General features: G+C 32.7%; 1 non-coding gene across 1 annotated transcript; it reads right to left on the bottom strand.

The window, feature by feature from the left end:
* Positions 1 to 4,697: 4,697 nt before the first annotated feature.
* On the bottom strand, positions 4,698 to 4,892 carry LOC148952269 (U2 spliceosomal RNA). The gene has a single exon (XR_016141846.1). It is a non-coding gene; the product is annotated as a U2 spliceosomal RNA (small nuclear RNA).
* Between the last annotated feature and the right edge of the window lie 9,127 nt (positions 4,893 to 14,019).

The following is a 14,019-nucleotide window of genomic DNA, read 5'->3' as shown; positions in this document are numbered from 1 at the left end:
AGTATCTATAAACCCATTTTAGCGTACCATATGTTTAGAATAAACTATATTTGCTGCTAGAAATAAACAATTTTAGCTGTCCTTAGCCATTAGGAGATAGCCAGACCTGTAAATTAAGTATTTACAAACCCATTTTCGCCTACCCATTTATTTAGAATAAACTATATTCGCTGCTAGAAATAAACATTTTCAGCTGTCCTTAACCATTACGAGATAGCCAGACCTGTAGATTAAGTATCTATAAACCCATTTTTGTGTACCGTTTATTTAGAATAAACTATATCTTTTCGTAGAAATAAACATTTTTAGTAGTCATTAGCCATTACGAGATAGCCAGACCTGTAAATTAAGGATCTATAAACCCATTTTTGCCCTGCAATGGTACCCGCAAATGGGTTATAGATCCTTAATTTACAGGTCTGGCTATCTTGTTATGGATAAGGACAGCTAAAATTGTTTATTTCTAGCAAAAATATAGTTAATTCTAATAAATGGTACGCAATAATGGGTTTATAGATACTTAATTTACAGGTCTGGCTATCTCGTAATGGTTAAGGACAGCTAAAAAATGTTTATCTCTAGCAGCAAATATAGTTTATTCTAAATAAATGGGTAGAGGAAAATGGGTTTTTAGATTCTTAATTTACAGGTCTGGCTATCTCATAATGGCTAAGGACAGCTAAAAATGTTTATTTCTAGCAGCAAATTTACTTAATTCTTAATAAGATCCTTAATTTACAGGTCTGGCTATCTTGTAATGGCTAAGAACAGTAAAAATGTTTATTTCTATTAGCAAATATAGTTTATTCTAAAGAAATGGTACACAAAAATGGGTTTTATAGATACTTAATTTACAGATCTGGCTATCTCATAATGGCTAAGGATGGCTAAAAATGTTTATTTCTACCAAAAAATATAGTTAATTCTAAATAAATGGTACACAAAATGTGAATATAGATACTTAATTTACAGGTCTGGCTATCTCGTAATGGTTAAGGACAGCTAAAAATGTTTATTTCAAGCAAAATTGTTTATTCTAAACAAATGGTACCCACAAATGGGTTTATAGATCCTTAATTTACAGGAATGAATATCTCATAATGGTTAAGGACAGCTAAAAAATGTTTATTTGTAGCAAAAAATATAGTTAATTCTAACAAATGGTACCCACAAATGGATTTATAGATCTTTAATTTACAGGTCTGACTATAAAGTAATGATTAAGGACTACTAAAAATGTTTATTTCTACCAAAATAATATAGATGATTCTGAAAAAAACGTACCCAAAGATGAGTTTATAGATACTTAATTTACATGTCAGGATATCTCATAATGGCTAAGGACAGTAACAATATTCATTTCTAGTAGCAAATATAGTTAATTCTGAACAAATTGTACCCACAAATGGGTTTATAGATCCTTAATTTACAGGTATGGCTATCTCATAATGGCTAAGGATAGCTAAAAATGTTTATTTCTACCAAAAAATGTAGTTTTTTCTAAATAAATGGTACGCAAAAATAGGTTTATAGATACTTAATTTACAGGTCAGGCTATCTCGTAATGGTTAAGGACAGCTAAAAAAAATTTATTTCTAGAAAAAAATATAGTTTTTTCTGAACAAATGGTACCCAGAAATGGGTTTATAGATCCTTAATTTACAGGTCTGGCTATCTCGTAATGGCTAAGGACTGCTAAAAATTGTTTATTTCTACCAAAGTAATATAGTTAATTCTGAACAAACGGTACCCATAAATGGGATTATAGATACTTAATTTAAAGGTCTGGCTATTTGTAATTGTTAAGGACAGCTAAAAATGTTTATTTCTAGCAAAAAATATAGTAAATTCTAAATAATTGGTACGCAAAAATGAGTTTATAGGTCCTTAATTTACATATCTGGCTGTCACGTAATGGCTGAGGCCTGCTAAAAATGTTTATTTCTACCAAAAAAATATACTTTATTCTGAAAAAACGGTACCCACAAATGGGTTTATAGATCCTTAACTTACAGGTCTGGATATCTTGTAATGGCTAAGGACAGTAAAAATGTTTATTTCTAGCAGCAAATATAGTTTATTCTAAACAAATGGTACGCAAAAATGGGTTTATAGATACTTAATTTACAGGTCTGGCTATCTCATAATGGCTAAAGACTGCTAAAAAAGTTTCTTTCTACCAAAATAATATACTTTATTCTGAACATATGGTACCCACAAATAGGTTTATAGATCCCTAATTTACAGGTCTGGATTTCTCGTAATGGCTAAGGACAGTAAAAATGTTTATTTCTAGCAGCAAATATAGTTTATTCTAAATAAATGGTACGCAAAAATGGGTTTACAGATACTCAATTTACAGGTCGGGCTATCTCATAATGGCTAAGGACTGCTAAAAATGTTTATTTCTAGCAAAAAATATAGTTAATTCTTATAAATGGTACGCAAAAATGGGTTTATAGATCCTTAATTTACAGTTCTGGCTATTTCGTAATGGCTAAGGACTGCTAAAAATGTTTATTTCTAGCAAAAAACATAGTTTATTCTAAAAAATGGTACCCACAAATTGCTTTATAGATACTTAGTTTAGAGGTCTGGCTGTCTCGTAATGGCTAAGGACAGCTAAAAATATTTACTTCTACAAAATAATATAGTTTGTTTTAAACAAATGAAACCCACAAATGTATTTATAGATACTTAATTAGAGGTCTGGCTAACTCCTAATGGCTAAGGACAGCTAAAAATGTTTATTTGTAGCAAAAAATATTGTTTATTCTAAACAAAAGGTACACAAAAATGGGTTTATAGATGCTTAATTTACAGGTCTGCACTTTGATTGCGAATATTCGCCATGAAGATAAAGAGTTCCACTTTAATTCAGAGTTATCTCAAAGAAGTGAAGAAAAGTTCAAGTTGTTTCACTTCAGTTTTGATTTTTCTCAAAGAGATGAAAAAACTTAAAATTAAAAAGAGATTAAAATTAAAGAGATGAAAAAACTTATTTTCTAAATTTTACCGTAGAAGATAGAAAAAGTTATACTATGATTGTGAATATTCTCCATGAAGATAAAAAGTTCCTAGCAAAAATGTTCATGTTCTCATTTGAATTTTCTTAAAGAAGAGAAAAAGTTAGCTCAATTCTGAATTTTACCAAAGAACAGTTACAGTTCAATTCTAATTTTTCCAATTAATTTAGACTAGGTTACGTGCGCGCACGTCACCTAGGTAGAAATAAACATTTTTAGCTATCCTTAGAAATGTGAGATAGCCGAATTAACTATATTTTTTGCTAGAAATAAACATTGTTAGCTCTCGTTAACCATTACGAGATAGCCAGACCTATAAAGTAAGTATCTATAAACCCATTTTTGCGTACCATTTATTTAGAATAAACTATATTTTTTGGTAGAAATAAACATTTTTAGCTGTCCTTAGCCATTATGAGATAGCCAGACTTGTAAATTAAGTATCTATAAACCCATTTTTGCGTATCCTTTGTTCAGAACAAACTATATTTGCTAATAGAAATAAACATTTTTAGCAGTCCTTAGATATTACGTGATAGCCAGACCTGTAAATTAAGTATCCGTAAACCCATTTTTGGGTACCATTTGTTCAGATTTTTCGCTAGAAATACACATTTTTAGCAGTCCTCAACCATTGTGAGAGATTCAGACCTCTAAATTAAGGTTCTGTAAGCCCATTTTTGCGCAACATTTATTTAAAACTAACCACGAGTATTAGTATAAATAAGAGTTTTTATGAGTTCTTAATAATCACGAGACTTCCAGACTTGTAAATTAAGTATCTATAAACCCGCAACTGAGTACCTTTTATTCAGAATTAACTATATTTGCTACTAGAAATAAACATTTTTAGCAGACCTTAGCCATTACGTGATAGCCAGACATGTAAATTAAGTTATCTATAAACGCATTTGTTGGTACCTTTTGTTCAGAATTAACTATATTTTCTGCTAGAAATAAACATTTTTAGCTGTCCTTGGCCATTATGAGATAACCAGACCTGTACATTAAGTGTCTAACAACCCATTTGTGTGTACCATTTGTTCAGAATTAACTCTATTTTTTGCTAGAAATAAGCATTTTTAGCTGTTCTTACTCAATAGGAGATAACCAGCCCTTTAAATTAAGTATCTATAAACCCATTTTTCCCTACTATTTATTTAGAAAAAAACCATATTATTTTGGTAGAAACATACATTTTTAGCAGTCCTTAGTCATTACGAGACAGCCAGACCTGTAAATTAAGGATCTATAAAACCATTTTTGCGTACCATCTATTTAGAATAAAATATATTGTTTGCTAAAAATAAACATTTTTAGCTGTCTTTAACCATTACGTGACAGCCAGACCTGTAAATTAAGTATCTATAAACCCATTTTTGCGTACCATTTATTTAGAATAAACTATATTTTTTGGTAGAAATAAATATTTTTAGCTGTCCTCAGCCATTATGAGATAGCCAGACCTGTAAATTAAGTATCTATAAACCCATTTTTGCCTGCCATTTATTTAGAATAAACTATATTTTTTGGTAGAAATAAGCTTTTTTAGCTGTCCTTAGCCATTATGAGATAGCCAGACCTGTAAATTAAGTATCTATAAACCCATTTTTGCGAACCATTTATTTAGAATAAACTATATTTTTTGCTAGAAATAAAATTTGTAGCACTTTCTTCTTCTTTGACACAGTGTGAAGTACTGCAATACCGGGCCAACACGTGAAGGGAGCGGAGCAAGCCCCGACATCCCTCCGGTTTCCCAAAATCAGTTTACTTTTCTGGGCCCCATGTAGGGACGGTAACAGATATTAAGCTGATAAGAGCAGATACTACACTTTGATTTTAGCCAAAAGGTCAAGAAGCGATAATTAAAGAAGGATTGTCAAAGAGCTTATAAGAATACAAGTAAGAAAGTTTGTCACAAATTTAATTTCGGTTGCAATACACAAATGACTTTCAATTAACTTATCACTTTGTCTTTAGATTTTTATAAACATTTCCCATAATATCAAAGTTTATCGCAAATTTTCATGGTAAACGGAAAATTTGCCAATCAAGACTTGGAAAAAATTGTCATTCAAAAAGCCAAAATCAGACAAAGATAAAAAAAAACGCAAAAGAAAATCAAATAATTTGAAAATGGTGTATTTTGATTTAGCTCAATTTACCATTGAACATGTCCTGATAATTCCAACGTAGTATCCTTAGCCGTTCCTGAGGTATCGCTCTTTTGACAAAACTGAAATCATGAAATCTCTCTTTTTTAGTTTAAAATCCTTGTAAAAAATACCCTGAAGCTCTGTACTAACTTCTAATTTAAAGTTTGTTGTCGAAAATTTCTTTGACGCTACATGTTGACAAAGCCACGAACATCTTAAAGTAGAAAAAAACATTTTCATAAAAAATAAGATTGCATCGATTTGTGACATCAGCAGTAAATTTTGTTTTCAAGGATTTTATATTTGTTGGAAAAAAATAAAAATAAAAAATTATTCAAGCCTACAAACGATTTCTTTAGCATTGATTTCAACTTTACGCATAACCAACTGCACTAGAAGGCATTGGATTTTGCTTCGCGTTTCCTAGTAATTACTAAGCTACACTAAACTGATAGATTTTAAAGTTTTATGTACCAAAGGAGTTATAACATTTAGGTGATTAGATTTGCTTACTGTTTTTTCCGGTTTACCACTCTCCTACGAACTATGTTAACTATAAGCAATGATTTGGGACAATCAAAATAAAAACAGATTACATACTTAGTTACATCACTTGCTAAATAATGCTATTTATTTAATAACAATTTCTGTCATTTATATAATAACAATTTCCGACAGTCGCTAAATCACAGGGTTTTTTCGTTATTTGCATTTAGGCTCCAGGCACCTCCTTCCTCACAGACCGTTTTCTCTTGATTCTCATTCTCCCTTCCCATGGAGAATTGCCTCTTGATTCTCTTTTCCCTTCAATCAGACCCTTGTCTTTTGAATCGCATTCTCCCACCAGACAGAGTATTGTGTCTAGAAACAATATAAGGAACCAAAGAGACTAAAATCTTTGATAGTATTAAGTTAGAAAGCCATGGGATCCCCAAATGAAAGGATTTGTCCCTATAAGATCTTAAAGCTCCTCATTTTAGAGGAACCTCCTAAACTGGAATGGAAACAGGATAATTTCTTCAGCCACATCGGCCTGACATAACATATAGAAAGAAAAACGAGCAAAAATTGGGTTTTGAAAGGCCAAATGAAAATATTTAAAAAACACAACAAAGCTAATATTTCGAATGTAAAAACGCCTCTCTTCATCAGCGTGATACAAAAAAATATAATGAATGCAAGCGCCGAAGAAAAAAACCAAAATTAAAATGCTGAAATTAAATTTGAATTTGAAAAAAACCAAAGAAAAAAAAACAAAAATTAAAAGATTAAAAAAAATAAAAAAAATCCAAAAAATTGAAAGAATTTAAACCAAATAACTAACAACAATAAAAGTGAGTCATTCACCAATATCCTTGATTTGCAGAGAAATTGAAAATTGAACCGTCATCGACGGATACTAATGAATAATTCAAATTCACTTTCCACGTTTTAGTTTTTGGTTTGTTCTTCAGCTAGTCGCATTGATTATATTTTTCGTTTCACTTTGTTGCGTTTTTTCAGTATTTCATTTGGCCTTTAAAAACTCCATTTTTACTCGTTTTTCTTTCTTTATGGAATGGAAATACTGTTCCTAGACGAAGGAGGAATGAGGGCCCATAGAGAATGGGGACTCAAGAGCACCTAGGACTTGGCTCGCTATTGCACCGAGCTAAGAGTGCCTTTGAGCATTCCTTACCCACTTACAATTAGCTTCGCCGGATGTAATCTGCAAAAGATGACAACAAATGCTTAGCCGGTAACTTATCAACTGAAAAGCTGTATGCAACTAGGCGAATAACAACACTAATCATGTCTACTTTACTATAAACATAGCTTATTTAGAAATCCCTGGAAGTTGTGCCACATTGCATTAATTCGTTTCCCTGTGCACTTATTTGATAAATTGGCGTTTGACATTGGGGCTCAGTGGGAACTTCACTTGCTAGCTGATTGACATTTGATTGTCTTGGTTGCCACGTATTGTTACGTGGGTTAGGATTTCTTGTGCCGATGGCTCGCAGCATTTGTTGGATAATAAATTCATCTACATATGAATCACCGTTATATGAGGGAAGTGATTTTGAAATTTCCACTGTTTTTGCAATGAGTTTTTGCTTTAACAATTGTTCGTTTTGATCTAACGACATTTTGTTTTTTTTTCGTTTTTTTAAAAATAACTTAAAATTCGGCACTGGTTTTATTTTTTGATATAAATCAAATTTCACGCGCCTAAATTATATTTTTTTTATATTTTAATGGGACTTAGGCTTAATAAAATATTGAACCTCAAAGCATGCACAAAATATAGCACTTTCAAAGTATGCACAAAATATTGCACTTTCCACTTTCCTTTCAAAATATCGCAATTTCTCAATAATCTTTTTTTGTATAAAATATTGTCCTTGTGTTTTTGAACCTTTAAACAGGTGCCGCACCACTTCTAACGGTTTTTTTTTTAATAATTGGAATAAATATTGTGAATAAATATTGATCAGCTCTTCACACTTTTCTGCGTAGAAATTCGTTTCATTGATCCAGGCGTTGATGGCTGTCTCTATATAGTGCTCCATATCTTTCTGGATGGTTCTGTGTGTAGAGCTGAACATGGGCCATCTCTCAATATATTCATTTACTTCTTGATGATAAACTTGGCTTATAACTTGAGTGCCCTCCTCTAAATCTTCAGAAGCTGCAATAAAGCTTCTCACCACTGAGGATGTCAAAAACTTTGGCGATAAATGCAAAATGCTGTTGTTTAGATTAATAGCTTCTTTTGAAAGTCGCACTCCAAGGGGTTCTTTTCTAAAACTGCTAAGTTCTCTATCTATCCCAGCTATTGTGTATTCTTCCACAAGTGGGGGTAGATTATGCAAAAATACGCCTTCTTTTATCCGGAAAAGGGTTTTTATTAATGTATTTTCCTATTTTTGGGTTTCTGTAAAATCAGAGGTAGTCAGGACCATTATTCCCCTTTAAAAATTTCATCCCTTATGAGGGAAAGTCACTGGCATCACAGGAGGATATCACATTCCCTTTGGGAGCGTAAGTTTGAATCCTAAAGGCTACGCCACTTCTAACGGGGGGTTTCTTTTAATAATTGGAAAGAGTTTTATACTTATTCGGCGCGTTAACGAGGGGGGTTCTTTTAATAATTGAAAAGGGGTATATAATTATTCTGTGCAAATTCTAATGGGGGGGGGGTCGTTAAAAAAAAAGGGGGGATTTCTATTTTATTATAACTTAAGGTATTTCTGTTAAAATGAAGTCCTAATTTAAATATTCCAATGGGTAATTTTCAGGTAAAATCTTAGTTGACGGTTCGTGAGTAGCGTACTGAGTGGAGGCGAAATTTCGCATGTGGGTAACTTAAATTAGCAGTTCAAATAGGGAGCTTTTATTAACGGCCATACTGAGTCGAAATTAGATTGAATGGATTCAGGTTTCCTTGAGAACAAGTGAAGCCACAAGGACAAGCTATCTTCAGAAATACTAGCGTAAAGAGGATAAAAAACGAAAGTGATGTATATATTTACTCACATAAGCGGAACAGAGCTTCAGGTATATCAAAACACTTGCAGTAAATGACAATAGGTTAAAACTGCTCACTGGTAATACAAGTAACGTTCAGTTCTACTGTCTATTTGACTAACATAAGATTAAAGGTTGAAAATTAGTCAACAATAAAACTGGCCCGAGTCACAAGTAAGACTCCCAGAAGGATAAAATAAGACTGAATCCAAAACTGAAAAAAGACTAACTCAATTTGCTAAGTTCGAAAGTTCTATACTCTGTGATTTCGCCTAAAGTTACATTCAGGCGTTACCAAAGAGCGCACTATACTAATCTATTGGTTCAAATTGTATGTCCTCTATTACTATTGGCCGGTGATGAACCAATCAGCTAGTCCATTTTAACTAACTTTTGACACGATTTATTAATCTTTAAATCTTCTCTTTGGAATTTTTCTTAACGGAATGAAGTTTTTAGTTTATAATTAGAGCGAACTAAATAGTTTTACATTTTATCTCAAGAAAATATTTTTTAAAGCTTTACCTTGTAATTACAGCGTAATATTTAGTTCTACTTTTGTGTCTTGAGAAACTAATTTTTGAAGTTTTAACCTTGTAATCACGGCGGAATATTTAGTTTTATTTCTTATCTCAAGCGACCACCTGTTCATCATTTGAAACTTCAAACACAAGATTTAGATTACATGATTTGTTGTAGGTTATGTGAAATTACCCATTCTGAATATTTTTTACTGTTACCTTTTTTGTGGGAACGATTTTTTTCAGAGTTACAATTGTGATAAAATGTTTTACTACTTTTTAAATTTGAAATTTAAGTGTTACTTGAATTCTTTGGGTTTATATTCTGGGCAATTTTATTTTACTTGAACAATTTCGGGGTCTTGAAAATTGATTCCATTACATAGGATCCTTCCCATTCTTAACGATGTCCTCATCGTTCTGTTACCCTGCTCTTTCTACTCTTTCAAATTTTGATCACGCTTCCCCCCCTTTTTTTCAAAAAGTTTGATTTGGTACTTTTTACGCGAATTAGCTTATATTTTTTAAGATATATATTTTTTTTCATTTCATGTTACCGTTTGTTTTATAATATTACATTTTATAAAACATCACTTTAAATTCCAATGCCTGTACAATCTATTTTAATAAAGGGACAAAGTGTTTCTATTTACAAAAAGATTTATTTATATGATTACGTAATAAGTATTATTCCCTCCACCTAACATTAAAATTTCTTCTCCTGATATGCTAATAATTCTACACGGTTCTAACTAATTAAGTTCTGCCTTCGCGACTATTTTATCACTTAAAATGGTACATCTTCGCTTTTTCTCTAAACTTGACTATACTTCCACCTGACACTATAATGATACGATACGGAACTGACTTCAAGAGCACTGATAGATATAAATTAAAAGGTTGAAAATAAAAGGTTTAACAGATTATAATTTTTTAAACTTAATGTCTGATTGCAACATTGGGGTAATGCAATTCACACTTATCTCCATGTGATTAATAAAAGTTTCTTAATAACCAATGAAGATGTCAGTTAGATAAATAAGATTCGCGCTTACTTCATCATTCTACGTGTTTTTAATACTCTCATATGTTGTAACTTACTTTGCTGTTCTATTCAATAAATTACTGGAGTGGCTAATTTTTTACAGTTTGTCTTCATGGTACTTCACTTTTTGGCACTCGGTCCTTGGAATAAGTGTTTATGCTGTTCATATACATAACAAAATGCACAAAATTGTCCGTGCGTGGTTTTCTACGTCATTTACGAGGGGTTGATGTCATAGATTTATTGAGCTGTTTCCTGGGTATATGACATTTAGGGAATTGATTACATGAAACAGGTATCTTGATCCTTGGGCTGGGTATCTCTTTATTGGCACTTTTATCCTCGGGAAAATCTAATACTCGTACAGTCTGTGTTTTTCGTAAATTGCTCACATTTAGTCCTTCTTTTATGTTGTGCGTGTAGGGGTATCTATGGTTGAAATAGAACTTTATATAGGTTCTATGTTTGACGCATTGTGTTTGATTCTTGTTTATTTTGAGTATGGGGCAAAGGGGGATTTCAAAAACATCTTTCCATGACATAAATTGTCCTCTAAAGTCAATTCTGATGTTTATAGCGCTCTATGTCTTAGCACTTTAAAAATATTTAAAAAAGCTTCTAAAGTAGAATTTTGGGAAATTTTGGGTTTGGGGGGAAGAAGGATTTCAAGAACATCTTCCCATAACATAATTTGTCCTCTGAAAGTTGATTCTGATGTTTATAACGCTCTATGTCTTAGCGCTGTAGAAATATTTAAAAAGGCTTCTAAAGTAAAATATCTGAAAATTTTGAGTTTGGGGGGAAGGGGGATTTCAAAAACATCTTCCCATAACATAATTTGTCCTCTGAAATCGATTCTGATATTTTTAGCGCTCTATCTATTAGTGCTTTAGAAATATTTAAAAAGTTTCTTAAGTAGAATTTTAGACTTTTTAAGTTTTGGGAAGGGGGGATTTCAAAAACATCTTCCCATGAAATAGCTTGTCTTCTAAAGTCAATTCTGATGTTTGTAGCCCTCTATCAATTAGTGCTTTAGAAATATTTCAAAAAGCTTCTAAAGTAGAATTTTGGAAAATTTTTAGTTTGGGGGAAGGGGGGTTTTAGAAACCTCTTCCCTTCATGAGCGCATGGACCTACAAAAATAAAAACATCTTCTCATAACATAATTTGTCCTTTAAAAACAATTTGGATTTTTTACTGGTCTATCTCTTGTCAAATCCTTTAACTAATTAATAAAGTTTAATTGGCTTATCAACACAGAGTCGTCTTCTATCCCATGGGTCCTGCATGCTACTGCTAAAAGGGTTACGATAAGCAAAGTTGTGACATCACAAAGAGGTTCCAGAAGCAATGTCAGCTAGATAGTAAATAAGTTAAAGCGATGACTGTTAAACGAAAATTGGATTTTAGAAAATATTTTAATGAACAAGATTAAAAGCTGAAGTTGTGTAAGGTAAGCAGTGATTTATAATTATGATAGTAATATAGGATGAAATGTGAGCTAAAACAACTAGTAATGTGCAGTAATTTACCATTATATAAAGGGTAAGGGGAGGAGTGGAGGTAGGTACTTCAAAGTACCTTCCCGGGATATACCTTAGCATGTAGATCCATCCCTGAAAGTTTCATTTTCCTAACCCAACCCCTTTCCAAGATAGCCAAAAGTAACTAAAGTATAATTTTACATAAAATTTATTTTTGAAATCAAGGAATGGGGGGGAACTCCCTGAGGCAGATACCCCCCCCCCCGGGATTGGCACCACTGGAACTAGTTTCAATAGCAAAAAAAGTGTAGCACCATTCAATACTCTGAATTTTAGGTTCTTTGACCTCTGTAGGCCGGAATTCCTTCAGCACTTCCCTATGGGATAGCCTAGTTCAAGTATCAAATAATTGCCTAATCTAGCTTAACGCAAAATTAACATACCATAGTTTAATTCAGATATTGAAAAGTAAATTTTTTACTTGGAAACAGTAGATTTTTCTTAAAAACAGTCGGTTTCTTCTTGAAAATAGTTGTTTTTCTTAAAATCAGCCGAATTTTTGTCAAGACAGTCGTTTTTTGTAAAAAATAGTCGTTTTTGTCTGCATAAAACTGTCGGTAAAAATGACCAGCCAGTCGATAAATACCCCCCCCACATTTTGGCTAATAACGATTCTTACGACACCTAGGCTACTTAAATATAGTTACTACTTACCATCAATACCATCAGACAATCCTGTGAAATAAGACAAGTCTGTCTGGTCCTTATTGCTAACTTGAAAACATATGGGCTGAGCTGACAGAGGTCATGAAGTAATGAGATGAACTGAGAATCTCAAACGTCAAAGTTTCGTCGAACCCGCAAAAAATAACTCAACCCCCTTCGAACACACTGGCCTCCCAGGGGACAAGCTGCCGACCGCCGACGGGTCATTAATTAAGGTCCGTAGTTGACTTCTGCGAAACGAGTCGGACACGTTTTTGAAATCCCCAGTTTATGCAACAAAGGCATTTGCGAAAGATAAGAAACTTAAAGTTGGACAAATTTTACATACGGGAACAAATGTGGTATAAAAAGTCATTTTGCGGCGTAATTGAGGCGTGTGGCAGGATCAAAATTTTATGCGGCATTTCTCTAAGAATCGCGACGTAATGCCGCGAAATGCGGCATAAGTGGCAACACAGACTGGCTGTCCCAAGTAGACCACTAGTCTCAGAACACTACAATAATATATAATAGGATACTTAGATACTTACAATGATCCGACAAAATTCCAAGGTATTTTGAATACAACGGACCAGAAGCCAGTCCAGCATAAGGTTCGTATCAGTCTACCCCTTCCCATCAAATGGATCTTTTACACATTTTTTATCACCCACACCTTCTTTTACTCGACAGACGCAATAACTAGGAAGTGGGGATTTCTCAATTTCCCGTTAAGCAGAAACCTGGCAGGATATATTTCTTATCTTAATAAAAAGTAGTATTTCTAAACTTTGTATTTGCGTCTTAATGTATTGAAAAGCCAGTGGCCATATACACAAAACACTAAACAAAAATAAACCACGCAATAACACAACAAATTTAAGTTGCTGCTTTCCGTTTTTTATGATGTAGTCTTCATCAAAGTCTCCAGTTTTTTTCGGTGACAATAGTAAAATATTCTAGTGCGGGTGTTTGATCTTCGTAGGTTGCAGTTATTTGCCGTTGCGCAGGGTGGAATTCTATGGTCTATGTATCTACTGTAAAAAGTTCTACAAGAGTTACACACATGGATGAGTTGATTATCACTACGACGTAGACTGGTATTTGTGCCAATGGAGCAGACTTGGCAGATCTAAAACCAAAAAAACAACAGTTTAAATATCGTAAAGGCAATGAAAAACACGCTTTGCATTCAATTTCTCTGAAGAGGTCGCTTGCAAATAACCTGTTGCAAATGAAACAAATTGCAAACAGGAAGCAAAATAATAATAATAAAAAAAATCAAAATGAGGAACTAAGAAAATTAAATTTAAAACAAACCATCAGATTATACACAGGATTTTGTGGCAAATTTTATATGAAAACTCAGATTGACACTTTAGGTAAGTTTAGCATAGCCCAAAATCTATATTGTCTCACATAATTTATGGCATTTGGCTTCTTTGTAATACAACTATTCTTAGCTCACAATTACATGGAAAAAAAAAATGATGAATCTAGCTTTGAATTATATGAAGTTCTCTAGAACTCGACATATATAGGGGAACACGGGGTACTAAGTTTAAAATG

This window comes from Artemia sp. Qi Xiang Cuo, chromosome 5, assembly GCF_049724085.1.
Source record: "Artemia sp. Qi Xiang Cuo chromosome 5, ASM4972408v1, whole genome shotgun sequence".
Classification (NCBI taxonomy): Eukaryota; Metazoa; Arthropoda; class Branchiopoda; order Anostraca; family Artemiidae; genus Artemia; species Artemia sp. Qi Xiang Cuo.
This window is presented reverse-complemented; position numbering and strand designations above follow the sequence as displayed.